At 37.8% G+C, this 13,699-nt stretch overlaps 1 long non-coding RNA gene across 1 annotated transcript; it reads right to left on the reverse strand.

Moving 5' to 3' along the window:
- Positions 1–6,319: 6,319 nt before the first annotated feature.
- LOC130010955 (uncharacterized) lies at positions 6,320–7,273 on the reverse strand. Its single transcript, XR_008786260.1, has 2 exons — positions 7,039–7,273; positions 6,320–6,606 (listed from the first exon to the last, which is right to left on the reverse strand). It is a non-coding gene; the product is annotated as an uncharacterized LOC130010955 (long non-coding RNA).
- Positions 7,274–13,699: the final 6,426 nt, after the last annotated feature.

Consider the following 13,699-nt stretch of genomic DNA (forward strand, 5'->3'; position numbering starts at 1 on the left):
GTGCATATACCTGGGAGCACCCCCCCCCCCCAACCCTCCCATATTTAATGCGAGTTAAAATTCAATGTCCATCTACAATTTTTTGGCAAGCGTTTCACACTTAACACTAAGAAACAGAATGCATGACTTAAGAGCATACAATGTTGTGCTAATGCTACTTAAGAGCTTAATTAATTAGCACTAATTAGTGACCGTAATTAAAATTTAGAGTCCATAACTGAAACAAAGCCTAAAAGCTAGCTAACCAAGTCATGAAACCAAAAATATCACTTAAGAGCGACACAAGTTGAACAAACCTTGCTTAAGACTCGTTCAAAGGTCAAAGGTCACTAATGAATGACCATACTTAAAATTTAGAGTCCATAACTGAACCAAAGCCTAAAAGCTAGCTAATCAAGTCAGGAAACCAAAAATATCACTTAAGAGCGACAAAAGTTGAACAAACCTTGCTTAAGAGTGGTTCAAAGGTGACAAGGGTCAAAGGTCAACTTTTAGGTCACATAATGACGTTTGAGTGGATTTGATTAAATTATCTTGTCCAGAATTATTTTTCTTTCTAACACCATTTCTATGAGTTTCACTGCACAAAATGACTGCTTAAGAGCTTATTAATTAGCACTAATTTGTGACCATAATTAAAATTTAGAGTCCATAGCTGAAACAAAGCCTAAAAGCTAGCTAACCAAGTCAGGAAGCCAACAATATCACTTAAGAGCGACAAAAGTTGAACAAACTTGGCGTTAGACTGGTGACAAATGTCATATTTTGGGCCACATTATGACCAATTAACCAATCAACCCATCAAATTGCTTATCTGTGCTTGCCCTTCAAGAGACGCGGACAAATATGCGACGAATCACTCATTCCTAGGAAATGAAATGCAGGAACTTTTATGTGTTCTCCTTTACATGGATATTTACGGGAAAACAGGTCGAAATCGGAAGGTTATTTTCCATATAATGCTATCAAGACTGGCTTATACTTATAACATGTTTGTGCTAGATAAGATAAGATGTTAATTGCATCAAAACGTCCATTTAGGACAACATGTATACATATATGTTTAGACATAGTCGTATACATTTAATAATACATATAACATAGAAAACACATACATGTACACACGAGTACATATCCTCTCACAGTCTCACACAACAACTGTTGGTCTTCAACGGAATTATTAGTGAGCAGAAATTCGGCCGTATATCTATTATCACTCGTCGCTTCAGTCAGTTATATTGAGCGGTGACTCGTGTTTTCCTTTGGCGTTCGTCACTTCCGATACGGGAAACCTGTATTACTCAGCTATCGTAGCAATGATCTCTGTGTTAAAAGTATATTTGGAATGTGTTTAACCAGCTCTAACACATATGTGATAATGACTGGCACCAATATTGTCCTTTAACTTTCCCGGCCAATTCAGAAATCAAACACCCGACCTCCAGGCTAGCGAGCCAGCGTCCTACTCACCGTGATCCCCCGTGTAACATAAGATCAAAGGATTTAATGATAACGATGAATGTGGATTTGACATCTTTATTTCAACGATGCGGGAACTATGACCTACTGTCAAGGGATCTTGTACATGCATGCCAATGTATACACTTCCCATCCGAACGACTAGACAGCTGTCCTTGTCAAGGGGAAACAACGTAGTAAAATACCCCTTGGTAGTTGGAATTAGATATGAGTAGGCCATAGCGCTGCTGCCCGGGCAAAATGTCCATCATCGCACACTGTATGACCTATGCCTGTCTTCATTAGCCCAGTCGGAGCAATTTCATTCTGGGATCTCCTGGGTTGTGAGCAAGCTATATGCGCACCGAGCAACCACGACTCCCATATTTCAATGGACAGAGTAACCCTAGTGTTTCCGAAATGAAATGGGGTTTAACGTCCTACTCCTAAACTGGGCTAATGAAGACGGGCATACGCCATGCAGTGTGCTATGAGGGTACTTTTGCCCGGGAAGCGGCGCTACGACCTACTCTTATATCGACTTCCAACTGCCAAGGGATCTTTTACGTGCACTCCAATGTGTACACGGGACCTCGGTTTTTCTTCCCATCCGAACGACTAGACAGCTGCTGTCCTTGTCAGGCCCTCCGTCCTGCCTCACTGACAAGGGTAAACCACGCCGGAAAATCGGGATGAACTTTCTCGGCCAATGCAGGGATCGAACACCTGACCTCCAGGCTAGCGAGCCAGCGTCTTACCCACTTAGCCACGTGATCCCCCCTAGTGTTTCCGAATATAGTCTACCATGTAGGGCGTCTATGATGACACCGGATTACCCTAACCCTATTTGACCAATTCATTCCCAAACTCCAACCTCGGTACCCTTTGTAGCGAGCCCTCCTTTAGACCCGTGTCCACATTAAATAAAAAGGTTCAATGTCCTGGTTATCTGCACATATAGTGTGCTATGATGGGGTCAATTTTGCACTGACACCGGTGCTACAACCTTGGAGTGTACATCGAATTCCGACCCGTAAATGTTTTTTACGTGTACACACTGAAAAAACACTTGTGTTGGATCTCAACACAAGTACTTGTGTTAAAACTAATCTACACAAGTTATGTGTTGTTTTGCATTGCATTAACACAAACTTGTGTCGATTTATAAAATCTTGATTTGTTTTCTTTTTAAAAAAAAACCTCCATACAAAGTCTGAATTCGGGAGTCGTCAAGTTTTAAGAAAAGTAATAAAGGGCTTAATTCACATCTCGAAAATCACATGCTGTTCTTCACTGGAAGGGTGTGAGTACCAATTAATCAGACAATTGCCAGACAGACTTGAATGTTAATTGATGTTAAGTTGTCTGTAAAGTTAAAATGTCTGTCTTTTTTTATTGACCCAATAAACTGATAGATCAAATGAATATATAGTGTACATGTGATTTTCAGCACCCTGGTGTTTTCGAAAATTGATTCAATGTACAATGAACAAAAAAAATGAGTAAAACTCTTAATAATGTAATTGGTTGATGTAATCGAAATTGGACAGTATTGGTTAACTGAAAAGTAACCAATCAAATTTAATTGATCATCCACGTGTATCTCATAATCGACTTATTGATATAATGGTTCTCCAAGTTATCTATACTTTTTGTCTGCGATATCACTTCGGTGGAAGCGGACGTAAAATACAACTAACTAAGAAGAAGTATCTACACTTTAGTCATTGCGACAAATTCTTTCTTTGATATTATAATAGCGACATTCAGTTAGATAGATGTAGTGAAGTTAGCATCAACAGGGTGCTTTAGCCGTGATATTTTAAAAAAAATTATAATGGTCACATAGAATACCAGACCGCAGGTTTGTAAATTTTTACAAAAAATAAAACCGTGTATTTAATTTAGCATGTATATATTGCTTCTATGTATATAATAATTCGTTCGGTTAAAACAGTCAGATTTAGAACTACTGCCACTGACTGCACCGGAAGTCTATTTATATAATGGCGCCACAAAGAAATTTTTTTTGATGTGTTCTAAAAGTGTTCCGCTAATTCAGCAATCTAATGAATCTGTCTTAATTTTTCTGAAATCGTGCTTAATGAATCTGTCTTAATTTTTCTGAAATCGTGCTTAATTATTATTAGCTAATCGGCGCTACACCGTTGTTCAAATACTTATAATTGCAAGAAACCCCCGACTAGGACCAGCAGGTAAGAATCTGTCTTGATTTTATAGTAATACCCGGTTGCAATTATTGGCCGCCATCTTTGATTTTTATAGACGTTCGGGCAAAAGGAGAAATGTATATCCAGACATGGACTATAGCTAGATACTAACTTTTGTGTTAGTTGTTTAGTTGAAATGTAATCTTATTTCTGTAAAAGAAAAAAAACAACAACAAACAAATCAGCCTTTTTTTTATATCAATGTCATCAATGTGTAGGCCTAATATTAGACTTTCAATGATTCAGAAGTTTCTCTACAGTTTCGTTATTTTTTTTCCAGTCATTGATGTTAGCATGTACTACACAAAGATAAACAGGTAACAGAATTTCACTTCCTTTTAATATATTTTTTTAATAATGGCCAATAATTGTTATTGTATGTAACACGAAAAGTATTTATCTCTGTAGAGAGAGGGCGAGTAAATGGGGTTTAAAGTTCACTAAATTCACTTGACACAAACTATGCCATTCATTTCCTTGTATTAAATTGGTCGAATCAAGTAGGTCCATGCTATATATATGTCCTAGAATCAAGTAGGACAGGTAGTCTTCTTCCGCCCTTTTTCTGAACACTGTCTCATTCTATTGCCATCTGTGTATGTTGTGTTATATTAATTCTGCATAATTAACTCTAGTTAACCTAGTTAACTCTATAATAATAAATGAATTTAATATATAAATAAATAAATAAAATATAAATAAACCAATAATATATTTGTAGTTTAATATGTTTTATCTTATCATTACAGGCAAAGCATGAAGCCAAAGGAAATGTTTTTACCAAGGCATGTTCCTCAATAGCGGAGAGAGTTTTATCCAGTGTCGGTTCTGCAGAAGAACCCATTCATAGCAGACCACCCATTGCAGCACTTGTAAGGTCGCTATAATAACCCGACAGACTCTGCGACCAAAAGATCCCACTGACGTGTCGTCAAACGTAAGTACTCATGCAATTAAATACCCATGTATATAAGAATTTATTAACATGTAATTAAATGTACAATTTTATTTATTTATTAACATGTACTTAAATGTACTTTTTTATTTATTTTTTGTTTTAGCTTGACGAAGATTTCATCGATCATAGTGCACCGGGATTTTATCAAAAAAGAGTAAAAGTTGGGGAAAGGCGCCATCACATTTTTTGTACTGATAGACAGATGCAACTACTCGCACGCGCAAAAACTTGGTATATGGATGCAACTTTTCGGGTGGTGAACAAGCCATGGTCTCAGCTGTTTTCCATACACGCCTTCATTAAGACTGGAGAGACCACCCGACAGTTACCATTGGTGTTTTGTGTAATGTCGGGTAAAATCCAAGACGACTATTATAAGGTAAATAGCACTTACTGATTGAATTACTATTAATAGTAAAAAAGGACTATTATTTGGGACCTTGAAATTGTCACAAATGGGTCGCACTAACAGCGACATTTGTTTCAGGCATATTTGTTTCATCGGTGACACGTCTGGTGTCATGTGAATGCAACGACAACAGCCTGGTTGATTGATTTGTTGATTGGAGTTCAGATGTCTACATTAAAATCGACCACTTTCAAGACCGACTTGAAATTTCTAGAAATTTTTCTGGGGGAGACAGGCCCCAACAAATCCCCCGACGGTGCGTTTCACAACTTTGGCGCAAGACGGTGACCTTGAAGAGACGTCGAAAACCATTTAACAGACATAGTAAAAGTCATATCTTACGAGATTATCGCTGGTCTTGTCAGAAAATGCTATTTTATATATGACCAGTTTGTGTTTGAAAAATTTAATTATTTATTCTCCCACCATTAAAGCACACTAATTACGAAATATCGCTCTCAGAAACTTCATGGTTTCTTTTGCAATTTGTTTGGGGTAAGACGTTATATAAATAATATCAATCTGTCTACACACAAATTTAACAGATACAAATGCATGTTATTCCACAGGTAGACAGACAGGGCCTCCTTTGAAGGGACTCAGTGAAGGGAACGCGGTTGGTTTAGAGTTTGTCTGACCCCTTTGAATATTTGCGTCTCATCTCCAATGAAAACAATCATGTTGCTCTCATGCTGTTCTCAACCAGAATCAAACATATATCGTACCTGAGATTTGTTAGCATGTTCCACACAACCCAACATTTATCGGCACCGGGATTAAGGGTGTATATCTTTGTTTCTAACGCTTATTGGGAATACGCCACGGAAACTACAATAAAAACTTATTTACAAAAACATTCTAAAGAGGGAAAACTGACATATTTCAAGCTTTACTGTATTTAAAGAAATAATTTAAATCAGCCGGCTGAAACCCCGTCTCCGCTATTTGTTCAGTCATTCTTTAGGTATAGTGCCAGTTTCCACCGACAATGATATTGCAAACAAGTGTCCAATCTATAAAAGCATACATTCCTACAAAATGTTTCTTTAGTCAAGTGAAACAATAAATACATAACTATGCGAGGGTGTGGTGAGTAAATTCGTGGTAACGTGAATAGGCTAGTGTGACATAGAACAAGGTCACATTGATGTTGACAAATACGTAAGACGATATGAACATCAACTAAAAAGATATGTAATGTGATTCAGCTGCAAGGTGATATATGCATATATGCAGCATAGATAATTAAAACTTCTATTCAAGTTAAACCAACTGTATCTATTTATTTAAGTCTTACGTCGAGCTGAATACATTTTATGATTTATTTTCATCTATTGGTGGTTAACAGTGTGTAACTAAAAACTAAAATTGGATCTTATTATTGCCAATGATATAATGTACATGTAATAGCAAGTGTATATATATTTTTTGTTCAGTCTGTACACAGTAACATATCTGAGAACCATATTATTATCATTTCTGCCCAAGGCTCCCTGTGCCTTATAGTTAGCAGTGATACAAGGCAATTACCAATTTTCCATGTTCTTGGCCTGAAGAAATAAAATACAACTGATTTGAAGTTGGAATTATTATTTGTCTAAGATGACTGGGCATTTACAAATTGAAATAGCTACTCTTCAATAAGAAAATACATGAATATTTTTCCCAATTCACCTGGATTTTATTGTAGGTCTTTGTACGTGAAATAGCTTTATTTAACGTCCGCTACCACCGAAGTGATATGGCAGAAAATTAACAAATTCGGATTCCCTTTTAAAGGAAATTGACTGCACTATTGCTGGATTGTATTATATAGGTCATGTCAGTTTTTTTCAAAATGGCGCCCAGAACACAAAACAAACATTGCAATTCAGGGCTGACTGGTGTCGAGGCTGTATCCTAAGAATGATTTTTTGAATATTTAATCACACAGAAACACAAGTATGCACATGCAGTTATGATATAATATTAAATTAGCTTACCTCAAATACCTCGAAATATACTGTTTGGTCAGTTTGTCCGCCCGCCATATTTCTATTAGTCACACATCCTTCGGCCAATTAAAATGGACGTATATTTTGTTTTAACCGAAACGAAAAATTTGCGTTATAAATAGTAAACGAGCTTGATTGACCGACCACTGCTAATGTTTTTTCGTGAAACGGTATAACTGCAATCAACACACGGCCGCCATTCTCGATGATTGACAACTCACATTTTTCCTCATCCATCAAAGAACCGTTAGGTTTCTTTGAACATACTGTAATAACATTATCAGTTAATCAGCTTTAATTATCCCGCTTTGATCGTTGCCATTTCTTATATTTTCCACAAAAAAACTTTGCCTTGTACGCACTAATTTATCAATTTGTATTGCCATCTACGACAAGCATGTCAACGTGCAGCTCACGGATTATCGTTAACAATTTCTAGGGGCTTGTAAAAAAAAGATTGCATGTCGTGTAAATATTTATTTTGTTTTTTGTGTAGGTCATTTTCAAATAAATTCATCAGCATATTATTCGTTTTAAATAAATATAAAACTTTTATGAGAAACGATGATTATCAAAGAACCGTAAGTGCAACTAATGTTTTATCGTTTGGTTGAGCCTTTTACTAACCACGTGTTTCATGTTAATAAATATTTTCTTTCGTGTTTTGTTTGAATTGGCCTATTTCTAATAAATTATCCCGAGTCCCAAACGTTGTTAACCCGAGTCCCAAACGTTGTTAACCCGAGTCCCAAACGACGTATACTGGAGTCCCAAATGTCGTGGTCATATTTTTTTTAGTCCCAAATGATGTGAGTCCCAAATGACATGTAATCAACCTAGAGTTGTTGTTAGTGTTTGTCGGATAGATCCTTTATACTTACTGGCGCTAGGTAATTTCGAGGCTAATATTGTTCAATTTTATTTGAATGATTTGCTTGCGCGTACCGTAGGAGTGTATTAGAAACAGTGTTTGCGCAGGTTCGAGAACGGCTGAAGAACATGAAAACACTTTCATGAGTCTCGAACATGAGAGAACGGTATCCATGGTAACAAGATGAATTAAATTCATACAATCTGTTACGATAACTTGTTTAGTATTTACTTCGCTATTAAGCATAATTTTGATAAATTATGACACCGTTTTACTCCTTTTCAATTCTTTGGATGACGATTACATCACCTTTTGATACGCCCTCGTCCGTAGGTTTGTCCATCGTCTACAGAACTGATTATTTTAAAATTGATATGTTGTTTATTTTAATGAGATGAATCCTATTTAATTTCAATAATTTCTGTTAGTTTCTTCTGGAGTTATGGCCCTTGTTTCACTTTGTGAAATTCATTTGAATCTTTTAAATTAGTGAAACGAAGACGTCTATTAAATTTCTGCGATTTCTGTGAATTATGTCTAGAGTTGTGGCCCTTGTTTCACTTTTTCGAACCTTGTGAACGCACGAACAACAAAATTATCATCCGATTTGTATGAAAATTGTATGCATTATTTAAATTAGTAAAACACAAAACAAAAAAATCTGTCAAATTTCAACAATTAAGGCCCATGTTTCAGTTTGTAGAACCTTTGTAAACCCACAAACGACAAAAATTATAATCTTGTATGAAATTTTCTTGTAAATGCCCACATTACCTACAAAAGAATGAATATGCGACAATCCCTGTTGACTGCGCAAACGATTAAACTGCTGTGGGCATATGTTTCGTTGCCTGGCAACCTAACTTACTTCATGTTATACTGGCCACATACTACCGGTACATCCAATTTTCGAACGGTATTAAACTTCTAAATTAATAAATGCACCCATGATGCTGTTTTCTCAGCAGTTATCGATGTGTCGACCTTTGTAAACCCACAAATGACGAAAATTATAATCTTGTATGAAATGTTCTTGTAAATGCCCACATTACCTACAAAAGAATGGATATGCGACAATCCCTGTTGACTGCACAAACGATTAAACTGCTGTGGGCATATGTTTCGTTGCCTGGCAACCTAACTTACTTGATGTTATACTGGCCACATACTACATCTAATTTTCGAACGGTATTAAACTTTTAAATTAATAAATGCACCCATGATGCTGTTTTCTCAGCAGTTATCGATACGTCGACCATGTTTGTTCTCCCTCACACCAGCTATGAGGTAGTGTGGGATTTGAGAACGGGAATGTGTTCGTGAACGCATTCCAGACTGCTCAAGTCCGACAAGAACCCATTCTCCGTCCGTTCTCTGCACCGGAACACTGTTTCGAATACACCCTAGGGGTATTTAGGAAAGGGAGGAAACCGGAGGACCCGGAGAAAACCCACAAGGCTGGACAGGCGACCCTATTCCTAGTCACATTCAAGTGGGGAATCACATAATAATGGCCTATTTCAAATAAGATATTTGCATATAAAGAAAGTAGGCTTACAGCCTCTTTCAATTGTGATATTTGCATATAAAGAAAGTACAAACTTAAATCGTCAGTGCTGGATAAACTAGCCAAAGGATTTGGCTGAATCAATTGGCGCTAAACTTCACCTAGTTTATCCACTGACATACGCCCGAATCAAACATGTTTGATATATTTGGCCGAATTGTATTTGAGTGGTGTGTCCGCTTCGCCGAAGCATTCGTCTGATTTTAGAATTCATTAGCCAATCACCACTCATTCATATCGAGTGGGTATCGCAAACTAGCAGTCGAACTGTGACACGGGTGCTACAGCCAACAAATTCCAACTACCATACTATCGGCTTAAATGCACGCCAATGGGACCTCAGGTTTTGTGTTTCATTGAAACGACTAGAAATGAAATGAAATGGGGTTTAACGTCCTACTGTTTTGCCCCGAACTGGGCTAATGAAGACAGGCATACACCACACAGTGTGCAATGAGGGAAATTTTGCCCGGACAGCGGCACTGCGGGGTATCGAATTCCAACTGTCAAGGGATCTTTTACGTGCACGCCAACGTGTACACGGGACCTCCGTCCTGCATCACTGACAAGCGGGAACCACGCCGGGAAATCTGGGTGAACTTTCTCGGCCAATGCAGGGATCGAACACCCGACCTCCAGGCTAGCGAGCCAGCGTCTTACCCACTTAGCCACCATGACGACTAGGCATAGAATCCATGCTGAAAAATAAATTGAAATGAGCTTTCTCGGTCAAAACTGGGAGCGAACCCGCAACCTCCCGGGTACCAAGCCAGTGCCTTACACACTAAGCCACATGACTCTCTTCTAATTACTGTGACAGTCCAGTCACATGACAAACAAGGGTTATTAAAACAGATTTTCAAGGCTTGGGTAAGATCTTCGGGATTCAAATGGTTTTAGATATCACACAGTTTGTATATGGTAAGGTATCTTAAACAGTTTATTACATGTCACATATTCATATTTTTCAGTTTCCATATTAGATGCCATAGCAAATCAAAGATCATATAATAAAATAAGTCAAAAAACCCAAATATGGAAAAAGAAAGAGCTGAAGAAATGGTGATTTGAGCACCTATGCTTTCTCATAGGTGTTTTTGGAGGGTGAGTGTTCAATTCTAATAGAAAAGATTGTTGTTATGGTATTTTAGAATCTCACCATAATGTGTTTGGCACAATATATCCCGGTTGGAGCTGATGTGACATAAACCTCCATTTCATTTTATTGTTTTGAAATTTAAAATTCAGTTTAGTATAGTAAATTTGTACACGTACATGTATGTGCACAAACAGAATCTTACTTATGTCCAGATACATGTAGATATGACTGTCTCATCTGTGGGGGACCACGGTGGCCAAGTGGGTTAGACACTGGCTCGCATATTTTAAGGTCGCGGGTTTGCAGTAAGACATTGCAGTACGGAGGACTGGGCTAATGAAGTTGGGCATATGCCATACAGTGTGCTACGAGAGAAATTTTGCCGGGTACCGTGACCTTAAGGCCTTCTCTTGTATCAAATTCTAACTGCCAGGGGATCTTTTACATGCACACCAATGTGTACACGGGACCACGTTTTTTTGTTCAATCTGAATGACTAGACAGCTGTCCTTGTCAGGCCCTCCGTCCTGCATCACTAACAAGAGGAAACCACGCCGGAAAATCTGGGTGAACTTTCTCGGCCAATGCAGGGATCGAACACCCGACCTCCAGGCTAGCGAGCCAGCGTCTACATGTATCTTCAAATAATCATAATACCTAATTTTAGTTGGGTTATCGCCCTTATTGGGGCTAGTGATTCGACGTCCCAGACAGCATGATATGTACAGGTGCGGTATAGACGGAAGAGATAAAAACACGAATATTATTATACTCCAACAGAGAGCAAAAGAACGAAAAAACTTATTCTGTTTCTTTTAGAGTTGCCTTCAATAGAATTAAGACTGTCGGGCTACCAAGTACGAAAACCCCAAACTATTAGACAAAAGAATTAAAAAATGATATCGGGAAAATAGTGTAATCAGCAAATGGACTGTCATCATGTACAAAATACATGATGGACAGTAGTCCGGAAGAGGAAGATTACCCTGCCTGTCGCCACATCCAACCCGTTAGACAAATTCTCGATAAAATAGCGTAATCAGCTAATGGACTGTCCAATATTAATACAGCCTTAAGAGACTTTACACAAGTAAAAATCTACCATTTAACCAGGCACTCCGTATCAAAAGAATATCCAGCACAACAGAAGAACTAAAGAAATCTCTTATACTACTCAAGCAGAAACTAAACCGCAGAGGTTACCCGAACAATGTTATACATCAAGGGATCACAAAAGCACTCAACGAACCCCGATCAACCCCTTCCAACTCCACACCCTTCACCAACATCACCAACCTATACAACCAAATATTTACCCAAAATCAACCTGAGATCGATCATCACTACAAACCAAAAACTATGAGAAAATCATGGAGACACAGAATCGCTACACAATTGCCAAATCCGTATATGCTACAAATTAGAAAGCTAAATCTAAGAGATCTATTCATCAAATCCGATATACCCAACAAAGATAATATCAAACCGCAAGGCTGCTACAGATGCAAAAGGAATTGTATCTGCTGCAAGCTTTTATTAGAATAAACCCAAGCAAAATCCAGTTATATAGGGAAAATTGACAGAATCAAGAACCACCTCGACTGTAACACAAAATTTATCATTTATTTAATAACCTGCAAAAACTGCAAATTACAATACGTAGGCCAGTCCGGTAATTCTCTGAAAATCCGTTTATACGGACATAATAATGATATCAAAAAGTTCAACGACACCCCCGTAGCCAAACATTTCACTAATACGTGACATCAATTCCTTGAGGTTTGAATGAAGAGAACTGTTCCAGAATCAACATGTTTGAATGTCCGTTTTGTAGCAAGAATTTTTTAAACGCAAGCAACGGAAAACGCCACATTAGAGATATCCATAAACTACAAACTATACGGAAGAAAAGAATGAACGGACTACTATACAAGAAGTCCGCCGTAAACCCGAAGGGACTTTTCACTGCTACAAAAACCACAGTGGAAAATGATAAAAATGACAAAGATATACCAGCTCCCGCTAATACTTCCAACGCAATCATCGATAGTAATGAAGCTACGGCAATCTTACCTCCTTCAAACTGGATTCGACCCTTCGAATCCCGACAGAAGTTTGCTTATATCAACGGTTTTAAGCATGGACTAGAAGTTAAAGACCAGAAATTGATCACCGAACCCATCAACGAAGATTTGTCCACAGAATCCAGCCCATCAACGAATCCCACCACCACAGAATCAAATGAAGAACAAGAAACAGCCACCGCCACAGTATAAATAATTTTTCTTTTTAAAATAACTATTTATTTTAACTAATCTTTTATACGTTTTAAAGTAATCATTTTTCCTTTCTTTTTTTAATATCGAATAATTTTATTATCATTTTTTCTATCAAATTACATTTGTACATAGTTAAATTTAACAATCCTTTTTTTAACGATCCTTTTTTTTAACAATCTTTCAATGTACATAAATAAATTTTAAAATCCAGCCTGTCCAGCTTTAATTACTCTCTAAGGGAGTGTTGCCGCACCCTTTTCCTGTTTCAAGTTTAAAACTAGTCTAATCTAGAACTAAAGTAAACCCAGTTTGTTCTGTTAATCCAGGGATGTAGCCACGCCGGGCGCTTGCACCCGGCACTATTTTTAGCCGACCAGCACAAAGAAAAATCGAAGAAAGCCGCCCAGTCGTATTTAAACCCCTCCGTCTTTCAATGTACACAAACTCAGCGCTCGAACTTTACCACGGCAAACGACAAAGCCATGGGTATACTTCACGCCTCCCACCCTGTCACATGACCGATCCTGTTAGTTGGTATCTATGTCACGCCTCCCACCTGACCGATCCTGTTAGTTGGTATCTATGTAATTTATCTGTATTATCTTTATATATATAACAGCTATCTATATGTGACGAGGTTAACTGTGAACGATGCCCGATCGGTTACTATGGTGACAGATGTCAACAGGTCATAGAGGGTAAGTTTTTTCGGAATAAGGGCATAACTTCGGAACCCTATAAAGGAAAATCGCGGAACTCGAAATATAGGATTCGTCCTCTGATAACGATATTAATTTCTTCTTTACACCAAATCTGAAAACAATCCGTAAAAA

Source organism: Patella vulgata, chromosome 2 (assembly GCF_932274485.2).
Source record: "Patella vulgata chromosome 2, xgPatVulg1.2, whole genome shotgun sequence".
Lineage (NCBI taxonomy): Eukaryota > Metazoa > Mollusca > Gastropoda > Patellidae > Patella > Patella vulgata.